Raw genomic sequence first — 18,166 nt, forward strand, 5'->3', positions numbered from 1 at the left:
AAATTATTTAATATTAATAGCCAAATTTTACCAGAGCTCTCATCTACAAATCGCAGGCTCTATCCTGAAGATGCATGGAGACCTTGTAAAGATTTTAGTGTTTAAGAAAAATTAATCAAGATGTCAGATAAAATTAATGGAATTATGTCTTAATGTTTAACTTTGATCTCTGAACAATGTCTCAAAAGCTAAGCACCTGGTCAGTATGTACACTTACATTTCTAAAAAAAAATCTCAATCATAACCATGTTAAAAGCTCCATTGCTTTAGTGTGACTTCATTATTGTCAATTAATTAATTTTCTTTGACGTCATGATAAATAAATAATATATGAATGTTACTTTAATCTTAAGTATCCATGTTCATCCGTTTCACAAAGTGCATTCGATAGTTTTTCTGTTTCTCTTAGTGATTTCCATTCTATCTCTGAAAAGACATCAACGTGTTACTTAAATATGCAGATTTGATCTGGTTTCTGAGAAGATTGCCTGGAGTGAGAACAGAAAGCTATGAAGCAGAGGAAAGAAAAGGAGCAGGAAGGTAGGCGCAGCAGCATCTGCAAACCTGCATCGCGGGGAGAAGCGCCATGTTGCCTCAGTCGCTGCCCTTGTGACCCAACACAGCACCGGACAGGACCTACACGACGTGAAGGCGGAGTGTATCTCGGCCCAGCGCAGACTGGGCGCAGGGGGGCTTGGCGGAGGAAAAGGAGCTCAACCCATCGCAGCCAGGAAGCCTGGGGGGCGGAGCATGGCTTGAGATGCACCCTGCAGCCCACACACAGCGACCCTCCTCTGATCAGGCCGTGTCTCCTAACAGCATTTCCGGCTGTGGGCTCCTCAGGGCGGGGTCCACACCCAGCCCCGCGCCCAGGGTCCATTCACCTTCCTGAAGCTTTCCCTTTGAATACCTGAGCTCGGGGGACTTTAAGATCTATGCCCTGACACCGGTACAGATAAAGAAAAACAGCAGAAGATGGGGGACATTATTGAAATGTAAGTAACTGAGAAATTACAACTGTCAGCAGGTAACCATGCATTTGTCTTTCTTGCGTGTGTGTGTGTGTGTGTGTGTGTGTGTGCTCACGCGAGCGCAACCACGCGTGCAGAGACATGTCTGTGTATGTCTGTGTGTGTGAGTACACATAATACTGCACTAAAAGAATTGAGCCTACATGTCACTCTTTGGAGCTTTGTGTTCTCAATCTTTGGTCGATGCTTTGTTAGCATAGAATATGAACCTACCCACTTTTATAACTTTTATAAGAGGTACTCATAGAGTAAAGAAACATTCAACTCTGGGTTTCTCTCCTGATCCTTAAATCCCAATTAGTTTAACTAATTTCGAGAATTTCATTTTTCTTATTATTATACTTAGTGGTTTTGAGTTTGAGTCACTTTCTTGGTATGAGAAAAAAATGGCCAGTATACTTCCAAATTCATCAAAAGAGTGTTTATGTGACTCAAAGTTTGAGGCTGTATAATATTTCTCACACCTGATTTTAAAAAATGAAAATAAAAATGGGATAACAAAGAAGTTTTCTTTTTGAAGAAAAGTAGAACGTGGGTTTGTGTCCTACCTTGCAAAACATTAAAATATATTTTTATATTTTGTATTTTTTCATTTTTTAGTTTATGAAAAAATAAACTAAAACTTTCAACAGCACGAGAGAATGGCAATAGTTAAGACTGTGTCATTAGCTTCAAAGTAGTTACTCAGATTACATGGACAAAATGATTCTCTTTCACAGAGGAGAAACAAATACTAACACAAAGCTTTTCAGTGGACTAAGAGAAGCTCGTAGTATACATAAACACATTAGCACACATATTAAATTATGTTTGAAACGAGGGAATAGGTAATCTGGGGAACCACCAAACCTCTCCCGACTCCCTAGTTCTCCACCTTCCATTCTGCTCATTGGAATACATATTGTTTGAGAAAGTACTGAAGTTTTCCAAACTCTGCTGTTCTCTCCTCTTTCTTTTCCTCCTGAAAAACTCCTCTGATAATAAATAAAACAACGAAGTGGCAGAGTGGTCAGACACAAGGCTTCACTGTATATCTGATATTTAAGAGAAAATGTCACTTGTTCAATGAAATCTAATATATGAAATTATATTTGTATTAGTTAAAATTCTCTTACCTTTGTTTTACTTTTGCTTGACCTATGAAGCAATTTTTTAAAAAGAAACATAGGGAATCAGATAGGATGGAGGAGGTGGAACCCGTCCCCAAGCATCTCTCTGCCCTTGGGGTGCTCTGAATTCCTTGATCTCAGCAGGATGTGGGGAGAAGGTGCAAACCCAGCCCAGGGCCTCCGCTGCCGACCAGGGCTGGGGTGCGGGGTGTGGGGTGTGTGCCCACTCGCGGTGTAGCAGCTCAGCCCCACAACCCGCTATGGATGCTTGTAATGCATGGGAAGTGTGGCTCACCTTTCCTGGGGTGCAGTTCATCTGCTGCTTTACACGCAGACTTCCTGATTCACCGCCGACGAGGAAAGTGAGCTTTGGAAAGACCCAGATTCGGCCTAGAGCAGGACGTGCTGCTGACATCCAGCAAAGGTCTGGAATCAGTGACTTTTTCATAATCCCTTTGGAACCTCTCGTGAGCCCAACGCTTCTTGGAATTGCAATTATCTCCTTAGAATTAAATTTAGAAAGCCTTTTCAACAATCATATTCTAACAGTACTAATGATTAGTTCCTCACTTTATAAATGTTAGGAGCTTTTTAATATCTGTGTCAGATTTTACAAGGTTAAAGAACCATTATAAAACCTCAAAAGATATTTCATAATTGAAGCAGTTACTTAACATGTATGATTATCATTGTTATGACTAAGTGCAAATAAACACATGTACTGACACGAATGAGGAAACCATTAAGTGAAAATAATTGGAAACAGTAAATATAGGTATACAATGATTACGTGACCCTTCCTGGCTTTGGGATTTCTATCATCATTTGTACAATGAAGAAAATGAGTTGACAGATAATTTTATCTTCAAATTAAGCTAGAGTATGGTATTCTATAAAAAAGCCACACCTAGATTTGTATCGAGAAAAATTTTTCTGTCTTTTAAAAAAATGTTTAGTTTTTAAAAATTTTTATTGAGTTTATTGGTACTTTTAAAGCATTCAGTGGAGTTGCATTATCATTGCGATCCTGTACCTTTACATGACCGGTCTTTGTTCTCATTCCCGCGCCCTCCCATCACCCCTTCCCCCTCCCCCATTTACAAAGACTTTGTTTCCATTTTTTCCTTTTTAGTTTAGATCTCCAAGTGGTGTCCTGGTGGTTTTTGTGGGAGGATCAGTTTATACAGTGGCTTTACCACATTGAAAAGGTCTCTATTGCTGAAATCAGCATGCATGAAAGGAAACACAGTTGACAGAAAGAATAGCAAATCCAAAGCATAGATTACATACTCAGAACACACAGCATGTGGGAGAGTTATGCAAAGGAAAACAAAATGAATTTCTAGACCAGTGCCCCCTGCTGCATAATGGAGTCTTACATTGTTGTTAAAGGTACCACACATTTCCAAACTTTCTGAGACAGACCCTTCCAGTGAAGTCCGGCAGGAACAGCAGCAGGCTTAACCTCCCGCCAGCTCTCTTCAGACCCCGAAGAGATTCTTTTTCTTTTTGTCACTCGCACATTCTAAGCCTTCTAAAGTGATTTTTGTTTTAAAGATGTTGAAATACTGCCAATGCCAAAGCGCTACAGAGCTGAGACTAGTTTCTTAGCCGTTCATTCTGGCTGTGGCTGAGCACTCTCTGCTTTCTCCCATCTCCATTCGGCAGCAGACCTTCAAATGTTACATAGCAAAGACTTCCATGAAACAAAGATCACATGAGAAGTATAACAGTTTTAGCTGTAAGCATTTTCCTTTCTGAATTATAAGATAATGGTTTTAGGTAAAATGGAGAGAAACTCAGGTCGGTTATCTAGCTGTCCTCATGTTACATAGTCAAACTGATCCTAACCACGGTGATACTTGTGTAAGCACAGGATGCTTCTGTGCCCTTTTCCTATTATATGTGCATGCTTCGAATTCCATTTCTGGTTTTCTCAATGCACAACAGTCTGTATTCTCTTTTCATTACTTTTGGAATTTTTCCACTGGCTAAATCTGTTGGGTTTTGCTCAGGAAATCCATTTCCCTCGACCTCCCTGTTACTCTGCAGCTTGTCCTTCTCTTAGGCATTGATACAAACCTTCAGCTCCTTTAGCTTTTCACACCCACATGTGATACACATGATATTACAAATGTAATATTTTAAATCTCTGTGGATGGAAAATAATCTAGATAGTAACAGTAACAGTAACAGCAGCAGTGTCTGCTGTTTCCCCCACCAATTCACTACTAAAAACAAACAAAAACAAAACCCCAGCTCTCACCCGGCATGGTGACCCACACCTGTGACCCTGGCCCCTTACAAGACTGAGCCAGGAGAACCATGCTCTCAAGCCAGCCTTGCATGGGGAACTTAGACCCCCTATTAAGACCCTTTGTCAAAGTAAAAGGAGGCTGGAGATGTAGCCCAATCGGAAGAATTTGATGTCCAGTACCACACACGTGTACACATGTGCGAACACACACACACACACACACACACACACACACACACACACAATATTCAATTCTCCAGATGCACATGCTTGCTAAAAGCCTGATCTTAACACTCACCACAATCTCGCAACATATGACAGAAGTATTTAATAATCACCTAAAATACTGACAGATGTTAGTAAAGTTTTTGAAGTAAAACCAAATTTTGTCTTTGATATTTTCATTCTGTTCTTTTCTGCTTCCACTGTGCCACTTTGACACTACGACAGGAAGAATCCTTGGGAAACATACTGAGAGCCAGCTAGAAAGGGAGGAAACAGTTTTACTTCTTTTCATTTCAATTTGTCTTTTCAGTGTAGTGCTTCTGGGGGTCAGGGAAGGGTTCTGCGAAAATATAGCATAAGAAGAGGAGAAAATTTGCAATAAGTTTAATTACTAATAATTTATTTTTCCTTCTAGGTCAATGCTTACTTTTTTATTAGAGCACAATTTTATGGACTACAAAATCATTAAGTTGCTATGAATAATATTCTTCTATTCTTTTGAATACTGTGAAAGGCAGTATTATTCACTATTTCAGTATGTTAAGCACATATCTAAAGTATATGAGGGGAGAAATACTTTTAAAACGTTGGTGAAAGTACTTGGGAGATTCCAGAGCAAGACTTATTATACTTAAATCCTCTAGCATCATAAGAGCGAACCAAATAAAGATTGTTAATTGTCCAAGTTGTTTACTCAGTCTTGACCATTGAAAAGTCAATAATATCTCAAAATTGTTCTTAGTGAAATGTTATCTAAGACACACAATGTATCTAGTCCTACTCCTGAAATTGGGAATGTGACACGAAACAGGGAAGACACACAGAACTGGTGGGCAGAGCCCACGATTCCATGCGACCTAAGTATGTGCACCGTAAACTACAGCAAATCCTCAAGCAACGCGTGAAACGTAAGTCAAGGTGAAACGTGCAATGACATTTTGATTCTGTGAAGTTCAGTGATTTAAAAGTGCAGGTTCAGACAACGTAAACTCCAAATTAGAAGTACACAAGGGAGGATCAAGTGGTATAGCAGTACAAGCAGAGGCTTTGAAATAGAAATATCCTCCATGATTTTACAGAAAACAAGGAAAGTGTGATGGAGTCACAGCACTGATGTGGTGAGGCTCAGGGTGAATTCTTCATTCAGACTCTCGGAGTATGATTTCCTGGGGAGCTGTTTTAAGGAGAAGAGCATCGATTTTAATTCAAGTGCTGAGGAAATCACACACAGGTTGTGTGCATCTGTGAAGAATGGTTTGTAGACATTGTGTGTGGGGGGAGAGAGAACATTTACCAGGCTATTTAAATAATCCAAGAAAAAATGGTAGTGCTTAGCATGGTGATAATAGAGCTGTTACAAAGCAGAGACATTAAACATTAGAATATATATTTGGTACCAGGGATCGAACTTGGGGCCTTGCACTTGTGAGGGAGGTGGCAGAACTACTCAGCCAAATCCCTGGCCTGTAGAATATATTTTAAAGACACAGATAGCTAAAAGTTACTGGTGTACTGGATATGGAGAGATCAGGGAAACTAAGAATCAGAGACTTGCTCAAATTTGTCTTAAGCAACTGACTGGAAGTGATCTTTCCTGAAATGGAAGATTAAAGTAAAGGAGATGAACATGTCGGAAGGGCGCTGAGGTTCTACACATCAAATTTGAAGTCATAAACAGAAATCTATATGAGCGAGCTTTGTACGAGTGAGGATCAAAGGATCAGATGTAACGTGGAATAACCAACAGGTAGCACCATGGCCATGTTAAGGAGGACACTGAAATGGAGACCCTTGCAGTGTGGAAGAGAGAACACGACTGACTCCTGGAAAGGAGTGGGGTTGGGGGGAAGGCTGCAGGGTACGGCGGAAGGCCTGACCCTTGGTTGGTTAGCACTGGGAAGCCACACCCACTGGAGGAGGATGGGGAGCAGAGGGCAGAGAGGCAGCGCATGCATTTCAGGAAATGGGTCCTCTCATTCCTGTGTTGCTTCTCAGTGAAGCCTGAGTTAAATGATTAGCTGAGAATGAGGGAAAAGGAGAATTGATAGCAACAAAGAAAATGACCAATAAAGATCCGTGTGTGCGTGTGTGTGTGTGATTTCTACATAGAATAAAATTACCACTGAAAGTGTGCAGTTTTGGGTTGCAGGAAGATAACCCAGTTCTGATGTGCACAGCCACATGTAAGGAAGAACACTGAGTTATATTTTGGCACCGTATTCTGTGAGTTAAGTAAAACAGAGAGCAAGAGAGTGGGAAGAAGATAGAAAGTAAAATGAAGATGTGATTTAAAGAAAGAGCAGTTCATAGAAAAAACTGGAATGGAATTTTCAATCAAGTCAGTACATGGATGGAAAAGAAACTGAATTGGGACAGTGGGAAGTCATGTTCTGAGAGTAGCCTTTGTTTTTGCCTTTGCACCTGTTGTTGTTGTGTTTTGGGGGTACTGGGGATCTAACTTGGGCCCTTGCACTTCCAAGGCAGGCACCAGAATCACTGAACTAAATCCCCAGCCCTACACCTATATTTATATCCTAATTTAAGTGATGATTAAGGAAAACATCCTTCACTGGAAAGGGCTACAAGGAGAATATTGTCAGATGCATGCAGTTAAGTATCTGTTACAAAGTCAGAGTGGGCCAGGCAGAATTGTTCGGAAATGTGGGGAAACTTTCTGGATGTGCATGGTGTCCGCCGACCCGCATGGGGATATGACTTTGGAGGTTGTGCGCATGGCAGGGATTATGCACATTAGCAGGTGCACAGGGTGCTGGGACCTGAAGGCTTTGGCTTCTCATGGTGCAGGAGGACCTCAGCGTGGTGCTGTGTGCCTGAAGTCCACTGCAGGAAGATCCCATGAGCCAGGACTCAGAGACAGCCTGGGCCCCACAGCAAGACCTGGTCTCAAAAGCAGAAACAAATACACAAAGCAAAGCTAGTATTCCAGTGGCAAATGAAGGACATGTGAATCTGTGGGACACAGGTTTCTAATAGAGAGGAAACTTGTCCACCTCTGACAGTGTCCAGCCTCTGAGCAATTGTAATTTTAGTGCTAGGGGAGTACAGTGGAGACAGTGACTGTAACCTGACACTTACTCAGGAGAAGGTAGTGCTGCTTGTGGCTTGCTCTTCCGTGCCCTCCTTAGCTAGGCACACAGCTCTGGGCACAGGGGCGGGAGCTCCTGCTCCTGGAGTAGAGCTGGGGACATTCCTTCTCTCTCCGGGGCAGGGTCTTGGTGCCTCTGCCAGGGGATTACCTGTGGCTTGGCTTCTGCTCTGCACAGCAGTTCTGTGAGAGAAGTAAATACAGGTGGGGACAGGGCTGGGAGGAAGAATAGCTCAAGTTAAAAATATGAATGGAGTTTTCAGTAAAGTCAGAATCTTCATGGAAAAGAAAGTGAATCAGAATGACACATGTATTTGACAGCTAACATAGTTTAATCCATTTCTACAGGCATCTTGAGCCATTTAGTCCATCAGTTGTAACAGTGGGTTCCAAATCTTCTTGACCATGCCAAAGAATTATGATTTAATGCAGACAGAAGATTAAAACTAGACCCGTATCTTTGACCATGCACTAAACTAAAATCAAAATGGATCAAAGACTTAAACATTAAAACAGAAACATTAAATCTGCTGGAGATAGGTTAGGTAGAACTCTTGAAGACATGGGTATAGGCAAAGATTTTATGAACAAAACCTCGGTTTCATAGGAAGTATCAGAATCAACTACTAGGACCTCACCTTATTAAAAAAATTTTCGCCACAGCAAAATAAATCAATAACAGTGTGAAGAGACAACCCACAATGTGAAAAAAAAAAATTACCAGCTGTTCCTCAGACACAGGCCTACTATCTAGAATATATAAAGAACTTTAACAAATCAGACCTCCCAAATTTAAAGACCAGACCCAAAAATGAGCATCTGAAAAGAACAAACATTTTTCAGACAAAGAAGTATAAATAGCAAATAAACATATGAAAAGATGTTCAACTTTACTGGTCATTTGAAAGATGCAGATGCAAACAACACTGAGATTCCACCTCACCCCAGAAAGAATGGCTGCTATCAAGAAATCAACCAATAACAGATGTTGGCGGGGTTGTGGGGAGAAAGGAACCATTTTCCCTTGTTCGTGGGAGTGCAGACTGGTGCAACCACTGTGGAAATCAGTGTGGAGATTCCTAAAAATCCCAGGACTAGAGGTTCCATTTACCCAGTTATTCCTCTATTTAATATCTTCTCTAGATATTTGAAAACATACTACAATGCTATATGCATTCCTACTTTCATAGCAGCACAATTTATAATGGCTTAACCTTGGAAACAGTCCAAATTCCTACCAACAGATTGTTGGATGAAGATGCTGTTTTTTAAAATGATGGAGCACTACTCAGCCATAAAGAAGGTTAAATGTGAGACATTTATAGGCAAATGGATGCATCTAGAGACCATAATCTGAAGTGAATTAAATCAGATACACATGTTTAAGTATAACATTGTTTCTCTGGTGTGCTGGTGTATAATACATTTTATAAAATAGGAAAAAAGTTTCCAATTGAAGGCTCACCAGAGAAAGGAGAGGGGGAAAGTAAAGAAAGGAAGAAAAAAGAAAGAAAATGGAAATAAAGCTTTTGTAAATAAGAAGGGGAAGAGAGGTAGAAGAGAGGGGATAGGAATGAATAAAATAAGAAGAAAAATATATCATGCACAAGTACAAATTCCATATGATGAAAATGACCATTATTCATAGCTAAATTGTACCAAGACACCCAATTAATGGTTAAAAATACCAAAGGAAACTAAGTATCAACCTTTGACTTTCTATGTTCCAAAGGGCTTGCTGCTCCATCACCTGACTTGATCTCCTCCTTTCTCCCGGGTTATTATGTAACCGCGGTTCTCAGGCTTCCGGTCCGAACGTATTCACAGGCTACCCAAATAAATCTGGCAATATGAACTTGTAGCCTTTTCCCCCCATTTGAGTGGCTTCTTTTAAAAGGAGATACCAATTTGTATTTAAAGTGCTTTATAGACTGCTGAACTGATATTTACAGTGTGGCTTAGAAAAGAAATTGCTCCCATTTCCAGATACTTGTGACACAAGAGATAGTTGTCCAGGGACTGAATGACATCTAATGTGCGGATACAGCTATGAGTACGTTCACTGGTGTATTCTATTTATAAATATATCAGTCTCGGGGCTTTCTGCATTTAAAGCTAGAGGACACCATCGACCTAAAGGTCTAAGTTACTGACCAGTACATTTTGAAGGCACTTTTAAGATTTTTGACTAAAAAGTGATTTATCTCCCTTGTCAAATTTGTACTACACATGGTGAGCAAAACGCAACATGGATACAGTCCGTAATTAATGTAAAACCCGGCTTGAATGGGGCCCCCTCCTCCCTGCCATGACTGCGGCATGGTGCAGTGAGAATTCCGTGTCTCTTTGAGGGAAGACAAATATTTTGAAGTGCTTGGTATGTACCGATATAGAAATGAAATCAATCTAAAACATGAAATCGCTGTACGCACTGATAGATCGCTCGTGCCATGTGGTCACATGAACAGACTGGGAGCCACCCCAGGACCAAGACCGATCTGAAAGCGTTAACCTCTCCAGGGACAGCGTTGGTGTTACAGACCACGTGCGGTGAGGACACTGCTCCCCAGGCGGCGTCGACACAGACGCCTACTCTTCTCCCTTCTTCCTGATCGGTGCTTGTAATACGAGTGGATCCCGAGCGGCTGTGATGTGCACCACAGCATTAGCATTCGGAGGCGCTCCCGTTGGCGGTATTCCAAGTTTATGGTGAGCCGTGATCGTCTGCAGTTGGTACCCTGCTCGTGACTCTGTGGCCTGGTTCCACGCACCGTGTCGCCCTTGGCTTCCGTCGACAACTTGTTCCTTGCATCCTCAGTTCAGCTCACAGATGCAAACTTCTTAACGAGAGCTTCTGGCCTCGACCTTCTGCATTTTAAGTATCATCAGAAGTGCCTTCTGTGATATTCCACCTTGAATACCTCCTGTTAGACTTTCTTATCATCAGTGTTTGCTTTGTGATAGCAACCTTCTAAGGAAATGCTGCGAGCCTTCGAGTATCTAAAACTTCATCTCCATGGAAGATATGGCCTTGTTCTCCACAAATCACAAATCACAACAGTCAATTACATAAAACATTTTCCTGCAAACTTGTTAGGTACTTAGTGAAGTTTGAGCAACAAGGACTGGAAGTGAAAATGTTTAAAATAACTCCCAGGTCTGTATTGGCCTCACAGTTCAGCCCCACAATGCAGTGTGCTTCTCAATTCTCACGACTTCTTTGCCTCTTGGTTCTTTGATTCAGTCACATAAACACATTAAGATGTTACTTTCTCTATAACACCTTTCTTTCTCTGATATTTTAGCACGCAAATTCTAATATGAAAGCTTGACCCTTATTCTGGCTAAAATCCTACTGGACAAAAGAAGGCTTTCTAAACCCACCCCTGTCCAGCGAGTCGGTACCAGGAGCCGGGTCCTCCTGGTCTCCTGTGAGTAGCCAGCAGTGGGTCTTCTAAGGAGTCCCTGCCCATGATATTTCTTGGTCGTGGTTATAAGTCGTTCTAAAAACTCATATAGAATGCATTTTAAGGATTTAGGATTTTCTTTACCAGGACCTAAATTTATTTGTGGCAGAAAGCATCGTATAATAACTGACTTCTGAATGAATTCATAGGGTTCCACCCACGCTGTGGTCTTAGGATGGCCCTGCTCCCAAGACATCACGGCCAAGCCCTGCTGTGCGTGCCCCTCCTAAGATACCCACACACTCCCCCCGTGGGACTCCCAGGGCCGGCTCGTACCATTCTGCCCTTTCTTCTCTCTGCTCCTCCTAGGACTCTGATACACACGTGGAGACCATGTTCTCTTCTTCCGTGGGTTGAAGGATGTGTGTTCATTTCTCTGTCTCTACCACCAAGTGTGGGTAATTTCTCTTGCTACGGCTTTAAGTTCACTACTATTTTCTTTTGCAATTTAATGCTTTGTCCACTGTGTGCACCAGCTTCTGTGACTGTAAGAAGATGTCTGAGACTGCCAATGTACAGAGCACAAGGGTTTATTTTGGCTCATGGTCTTGGATTTTCCAGCCTGGGACCAAATGGCCCCATGGCTTCAGGCCTGAGAGCAACGTTTTGCCTGGAGGGCTTGGGAGAGCAAACGACGGAAGGACAGAGCTGAGCAATCTGCTGGAGGGCCCCGGTGAGGTAAAGTCTCCCACACCTCCTGCACGTTTCCTGGCCCAAGCTGAGAACGTGCTCTGTAGGTCCACGGTACACTCGCCATTTCTGCCGTGTTTTTACACCTAGACATCAAGTATAAAATGGTCCTGTTTCCTGTTTCTGCTCTTCCATGTCATTCCTCATCAGTTCATCAATTCTTTATATCATCACATAGGTCCTAGAACAGCTATTCAAGTCTTCAATGATTTTTTAAAAATTCACATTTACTAATTTGTTCAAATCCACCATTTAGGAAATATGGTCATTGGTTACATTTTACCCTGATTGGAGCTCATACTCACCCAGGTGGTGAGCTGCTCCCGAGTGAGTCTTTCCACTTTGTCAGGTCGGAGCAGACCCCTGTAGCAGCAGGCTCAGGGGCGTCTCGTGCAGTGGCCCGGTGTGCAGTGTGGCTTCTCCGCAGCTGCTGGCTGACTGCTCGGCACCCCACGTGCAGTGGTCTCTGAACGTGCTCCGGGACAGCGTTACTCTTCCTGGTAGCTGCTTTTTGCTAGGAATTTCACCCAGTATACTTACTGATTTGGATTCAACCAGAGCATAATTTCCCCTTGCTCCTTTTTCACCTTTGTGTCCACCTGTTCTGGCCTCCTGGAGCTCCAGCTTCTATTTATTCTCGATCTCTGCGACTGTGGGGCACCTGGAGACTTGGATTCCTGCTTCAGACAGGAAATTGAGGCCAGCATCACATGGGGCTGTTGTAATGGTCACCTTATTCCTCTTCCTTCTCTCAGGGATTTTAGTTCTATGCTGAATAGCTTTCTTTGTCTGAAAATAATTCCTTTACAGATTCATCCAATTTCTATGTGTCTACAAAGGACGGAGCTTGGCTAGAGTTATGTGTCTACTCATATTTCAATCTGATGGGAATGGAAATTGCTTCTAAGAATGTTACTCCTCTGCTCCAGGCCCATTCTCTCAGTCTTAGGCCTATCCTCACATCTGTACTGAGACAGATACCTAATTTCCCCTGCTCCTCTTCCCAGAAGCCACCTTGGAGCTCTCTGCAGATTTCAGATTGAATCTGACTGCATTATTCTTCTTATTCATCTTCTGGGTGGCCGTCCAGCGGGAGTCCCAGCACCTACAGTCCTTCCCACATAACACACAAAAGAGATGCTAAAGCAAGATGTTAAAGGCATGGTGTTATCTGAACACCACAGTTATAAGTTTTGATATGTTCAGTGAAAGGAGAATATATGATATTGATGGAGACTAGAGAGAGATCATACAAACAGAGAGACTGAGAAGGGCCTTCAAGGACATGACAATACAGCTAGGGTCTGAAGGGTTAGGCTGATTCTCTCTTCATCCCTCTGTCTTAAACCCAGTATCGAAAAACTCACCACACTACCGTCGCTACTCTTCAGATATTCTCTCAGATTTACCTCTTTGTTTCTGAGTTCATACAGCCTTTCTTACTTGATTTAGTGGCTGTCATGATCTCCTATTCCTTTCTTTTCTACTGAACGAATTTGGATTCGGAATGCTAATTCTGTAACTAGTTAACATTTGAAATGCATGTAATGACTCACTCAAAATTGTCCAATAAACCCCTTTTGTTTTCATGACTCCCAAGATATTTGGCACATTCTGTTACTGTTCTAAGGCTCTCTAAATTGCCCCATACTTAACTAATAGTTTTCAAAAACAATTGTGTTTGCTTTCCCTGTATTCAAAAAAAGAACAAAATTAATAAAATAAGCCTTGATAAAAGTATACAATGGGCCAAGAAAACTTCATCCGTGATCCTTCCGCGTACGGGGCAGATTGCCGTGGTGGGCTTGGTGTCATTTTCATTGCGTCTTCCCACTGCTCAGTGGCTCACAGAAGGACTTATTCATTTAAAGCACAGACTGTAAAGAGATTTACTTGGAACATCCCTGAGGCCCTGAGAGGCTCTCAATTACAACTTTCAAAGCAGGGATTAAAATCATTGCATTAATAGCTCCACTACTAATAAACAGAGCCAGGATTGTGACTGTTGTGCTCCAAGGTGTGGGGCTGGGTCCCCATCTGGTTGATTCGAACCTGTAGCAGGTTGGATCTAGAATGCTTCCCAGCCTGAGGAGTGAGCGGATGGGTCCCTACCCCTCCTTTGGCGCTGTTGGGAGGGGCTGAGGTCCTCAGCGCAGCGAATGCCTGCCCCTTCCTTACTCTGTTCCTGCTTTCCAGCTGCTCTCCACCCGGAGCTCCCGGCACGAAGTCTGGCTTCACCACAGGCACACAGCCCTTGGGCCGGGCAGCCAGGGACCGAACACTCCCAAACTGGGAGCCAAGACGGGTCCTTCTCCTTTGAAGTTATTTATCTGAAGTACTTTGTAGCAAGGACAGAAAACTGGCTAACACAGTGTCCCTGATTACTACATTGCTGAAACTGCTGCAGGCAGTCAGGGCATTCTTCTTGGATTTACAGATGAATAGATTTTATGCCTTTTATCTATCACCAGTACTCAGTTAAAATTTGATTAATATTTGCATATGGTTGCATTGGTCCTGAGTCATTATTATATCACGATCCAATCATATCCAAGGAGGAACAATAAAAAATGTTCATGTGTGAGGTCCAAGTAGATGTCAGTGGATTTATTTTTTCCATAGCACACTTTCATGAAAAATTCACGGTTACACAGTTGGATTCCCTCAAATTCTTGGACGAGTCTGTGTAGCGAACTGCTGTAGTGCCTGTTATAGATCTCCTTTATCAATCATTCAGACTGAAATATTTTGAAAATCTAGCACATTATTTATTATTGAAATGTGCAATAGCTAAATCAGTGTGACTAATCATTTTCTAGAGAATTAACTAGGAGCTATAGAATGAAAGAAACATTCTTGTATGACAAGAAAAGTATAACCACCAGAATTCTATTAAGAAGGGAATGTGAAACCTCACTGTGGGCAGGACGTAGTTCCGTGGCACCGCACCTGCCTAGCCAGTGCAAGGTCCTGTGTTCAATGCCCGGCATGCAATACGCTGACATTCATCACTGGGAACTTGTACCTTTACATGATGGATCTTGGTTCTTATTTTTCCCCCTTCCCCTGCCCTCCCTTCACCCTCCACTCCTACTTATTGGTAAAGACTTTATTTCCATTTTTTATTTTCTCATATTTATTCCTTTCCCCTACTGCTTCCACTTCCCTTTGGACCTTTTCTTCCTTTTTCACATTATTTACTATATATTTTGATCTTTATTTACACTTTCAGTTTCTCACACCAGAGAAACTATTCAGTATTTACACATGTCCTATTTATTTCATTTAAGAGTATGGCCTCAATGTGCATCCATTTAGCTATAAATGTCTCTAGTTTCTTCACTCTTTATGGCTGAGTGGTACTCTATTCTATTTAAAAAAAAAAACTCACATCTTCTTTATCTCCAATTGATGGGCAATTGGGCTGTTTCCATGTTTCAACTATTACAGATTGTGCTGCTGTAAACATGGATGCATATATATTGCTCTGGTACAATTCTTTTAATTCTTTTGGGAAGATTAGCAGTAGGGGAACACCCAGATCAAATAGGACCTCTAATCCTAGTTCTTCGATATATCTTCATACTGATTTCCACAATGGTTGCCCCAGTCTAAACTCCCACCAACAATGGAGAAGGGTTCCTTTCTCCCCACAACCCTGCCAACATTTGTTATTGGTTGATTTCTTGATAGCAGCCATTCTTTGTTGGGTGACGGGGCATCTCAGTGTTGTTTTCATCTGCATCTCTCAAATGACCAGTGATGTGGAACATTTTTCATATATTTATTTGCTTTTTCTACTTCTTTGTCTGAGAAACATCTGTTAATTTCAGATGCCCATTTTTGGATTGGGTCTTTAAATTTGGGAGGTCTGATTTTTTTTTTTTTTTAGTTCTTTATATATTCTAGATAGTAGAGCTTTGTCTGAGGAACAGCTGGTAAAATTTTTTTCCCACATTGTGGTTTGTTTCTTCACTCTGTTGGTGGTTTATCTCGCTGTGCAGAAGCTTTTTTAATAAGATGAGATCCTACTTGTTAATTGTTTGTGCTAATTCACATGCAACTGTGGTTTTGCTCATAAAACCTTTTTCTAGGCCAATGCCTTCAAGAGGTCTACCTAACCTCTCTTCCAGCAGGCTTAGTGTTTCTGTTTAAATATTTAGATCTCTGATCCATTCTATTTTAGTTTACTGCATGGTGAGATATATGGGTCTAATCTTAATCTTTGGCAAGTTGAAATCCATTTTTCCTAGAACCATTTATTAAAGAGGCTGTCTTCCCTCCAGTGAGGCTCCTTTGGCTCCTTTGTCAATGATGAGGTAGCTGAGGCCCTGCATGCACTTACCATGGTATCTGGGTGGGCCTCTCCTCACTGTATTTTTGTAATCTGTTTTTATTTTAAACTAGTAATCAGTAAGTAAACATACTATTACCCTGTTTTGAATTCATTAATATTGTAATTATGATCACTTAGATTTGGTGGACTTGTGAACCCTTTAACCAAGGACATAACCACAAAGAAAGCAGAGCTTAGGAGCAAATCATGTAGCATCAAAGTATCAGGTAACTCACCCTGGATGCTTTGATTATCATGCATTTTCAGAAATCAACAGCTTCGAGGATACTATATTTTAGATATAATTATGTATTATGCAATGAATTTAGGTCACTGTAGTTTATAAAGCCATCCTTGCTTATTTTCAAATTGGAAAATACTTTGTTATTTGCCCTTTTTGACTTAGGGAAAGTATGAGAAACAATTTGATGAAAATCACTAGTAGACGAGTCTTTTGTGATAATTCCTAAAATTATTTTTGAAATACTGCTTCTTAACACACTCAGCCAGTAGCCATTTTTATAACATTGTACATCCAAGAATTTCTCAACATGAATTTACTTTTATATCAGTTTTGAAACTCTGATGTTCCAAACCTTAATCTTTTTCACCAGATCCTTCCTTTTTCACCAGACCCTTGCTTCTGTAGTTACCAGTCAGAAAGTTCCATAGGCCAAACAAGTCTGTGGTCTCTGAGGGAAGCTCCTGACATTTGGTCAGGACACACAGCTCTAAGAGAGAACAGAACAAAATCTGGACCTCTAATCTAAACTAATTCAGAGATTACTACAGTACAGTGGACTGGCTGCCCAAATTGTGAAAGTGCTTAGGTGAAATGAAACTTGTTGAATGCGTACATCCTGATACAGACACACAAACTCACACACACTGCTTCTCCGATCGATTCCATGCCCCACTGTCCAGGAGATTCCCGTCTGTCCTCAGGGAAAGCACTGAGGCAGCCCTGTAGTGTCTGCTGCTCCCGACTGCAGGTGGAGCCTGTGATTGGCTTTTAGCCTAAGGGATGTGTAACAGGTACACATATTTTCAAAATTTAATTAAGATGCCATATTAGCTGATTCTATTATTTACCTTAATGATTATTATGGATGGGGGAAATTATGTCATTCTTATCATACAAGGTATAATTGGAATGTACAGTAAATGTTTAGCTTTAAAAAAAAAACAATTCACATAAAAGACACAGATTCTGCCCATCAGAATCCTCTCCCTGGAAGTGAGCACACTTAGCCATTGCTATTGCCACTTTCTGAAGCACTTTGGAGGCCCTCTTCTAGGAGTGTCTTTTCTAGGTGTGCTTAAAAGTGCAACGTGTGCTGCTGCACAGTGCCGCTTAGCAGAAAGGTAGGCTCGTGGAAACTTTGTACTGTGTCCTCATCTGCCTGCTTTTAATCCACTCAGAACATCAAGGCAGCCCAACAACACAACCGATGACCAAAGTTAGACTTCCAGAGCTGCTTCAGAAATGGCAAGAATGGGACCAGGGACTGAGCTCAGTGTTGCCGCTGCCTGCCTCGCAAGCCCAAGGACTGAGTTCCATCCCCAGCACCAAAACAAAAGGAAAGAAAAGAAAAAGAAAGAAATGACAAGAATGTTGGGATAAGTGTGTGGAAGGCAAGGGACAGTTTTGAGGAGGGATACATGGTAATACACCTTTCACTACAATAATTTTTAAATCTTAAGCATTCACCATGTTTTTCTATCATATCCTGTGTTCACATGATGACACTGATTCCAGTGGTGACAGCTCATATTTTAGATGTGTTGATTGTTGTTAGCAAAGAATAAAGAATCTGTGCTTGAACGAAATGTTCATTACCAAAAGACCTCAATAGACAAATTGATGTTGTTTTGCTGGCCCTCTGAATTAAATATTGACCTGTGCATATTTTGTGCCTTTACAGCTCTGGTGACTTTGTTGTAT

This window comes from Fukomys damarensis, unplaced genomic scaffold (assembly GCF_012274545.1).
Source record: "Fukomys damarensis isolate Sample0158 unplaced genomic scaffold, DMR_v1.0_HiC HiC_scaffold_38, whole genome shotgun sequence".
Classification (NCBI taxonomy): Eukaryota; Metazoa; Chordata; class Mammalia; order Rodentia; family Bathyergidae; genus Fukomys; species Fukomys damarensis.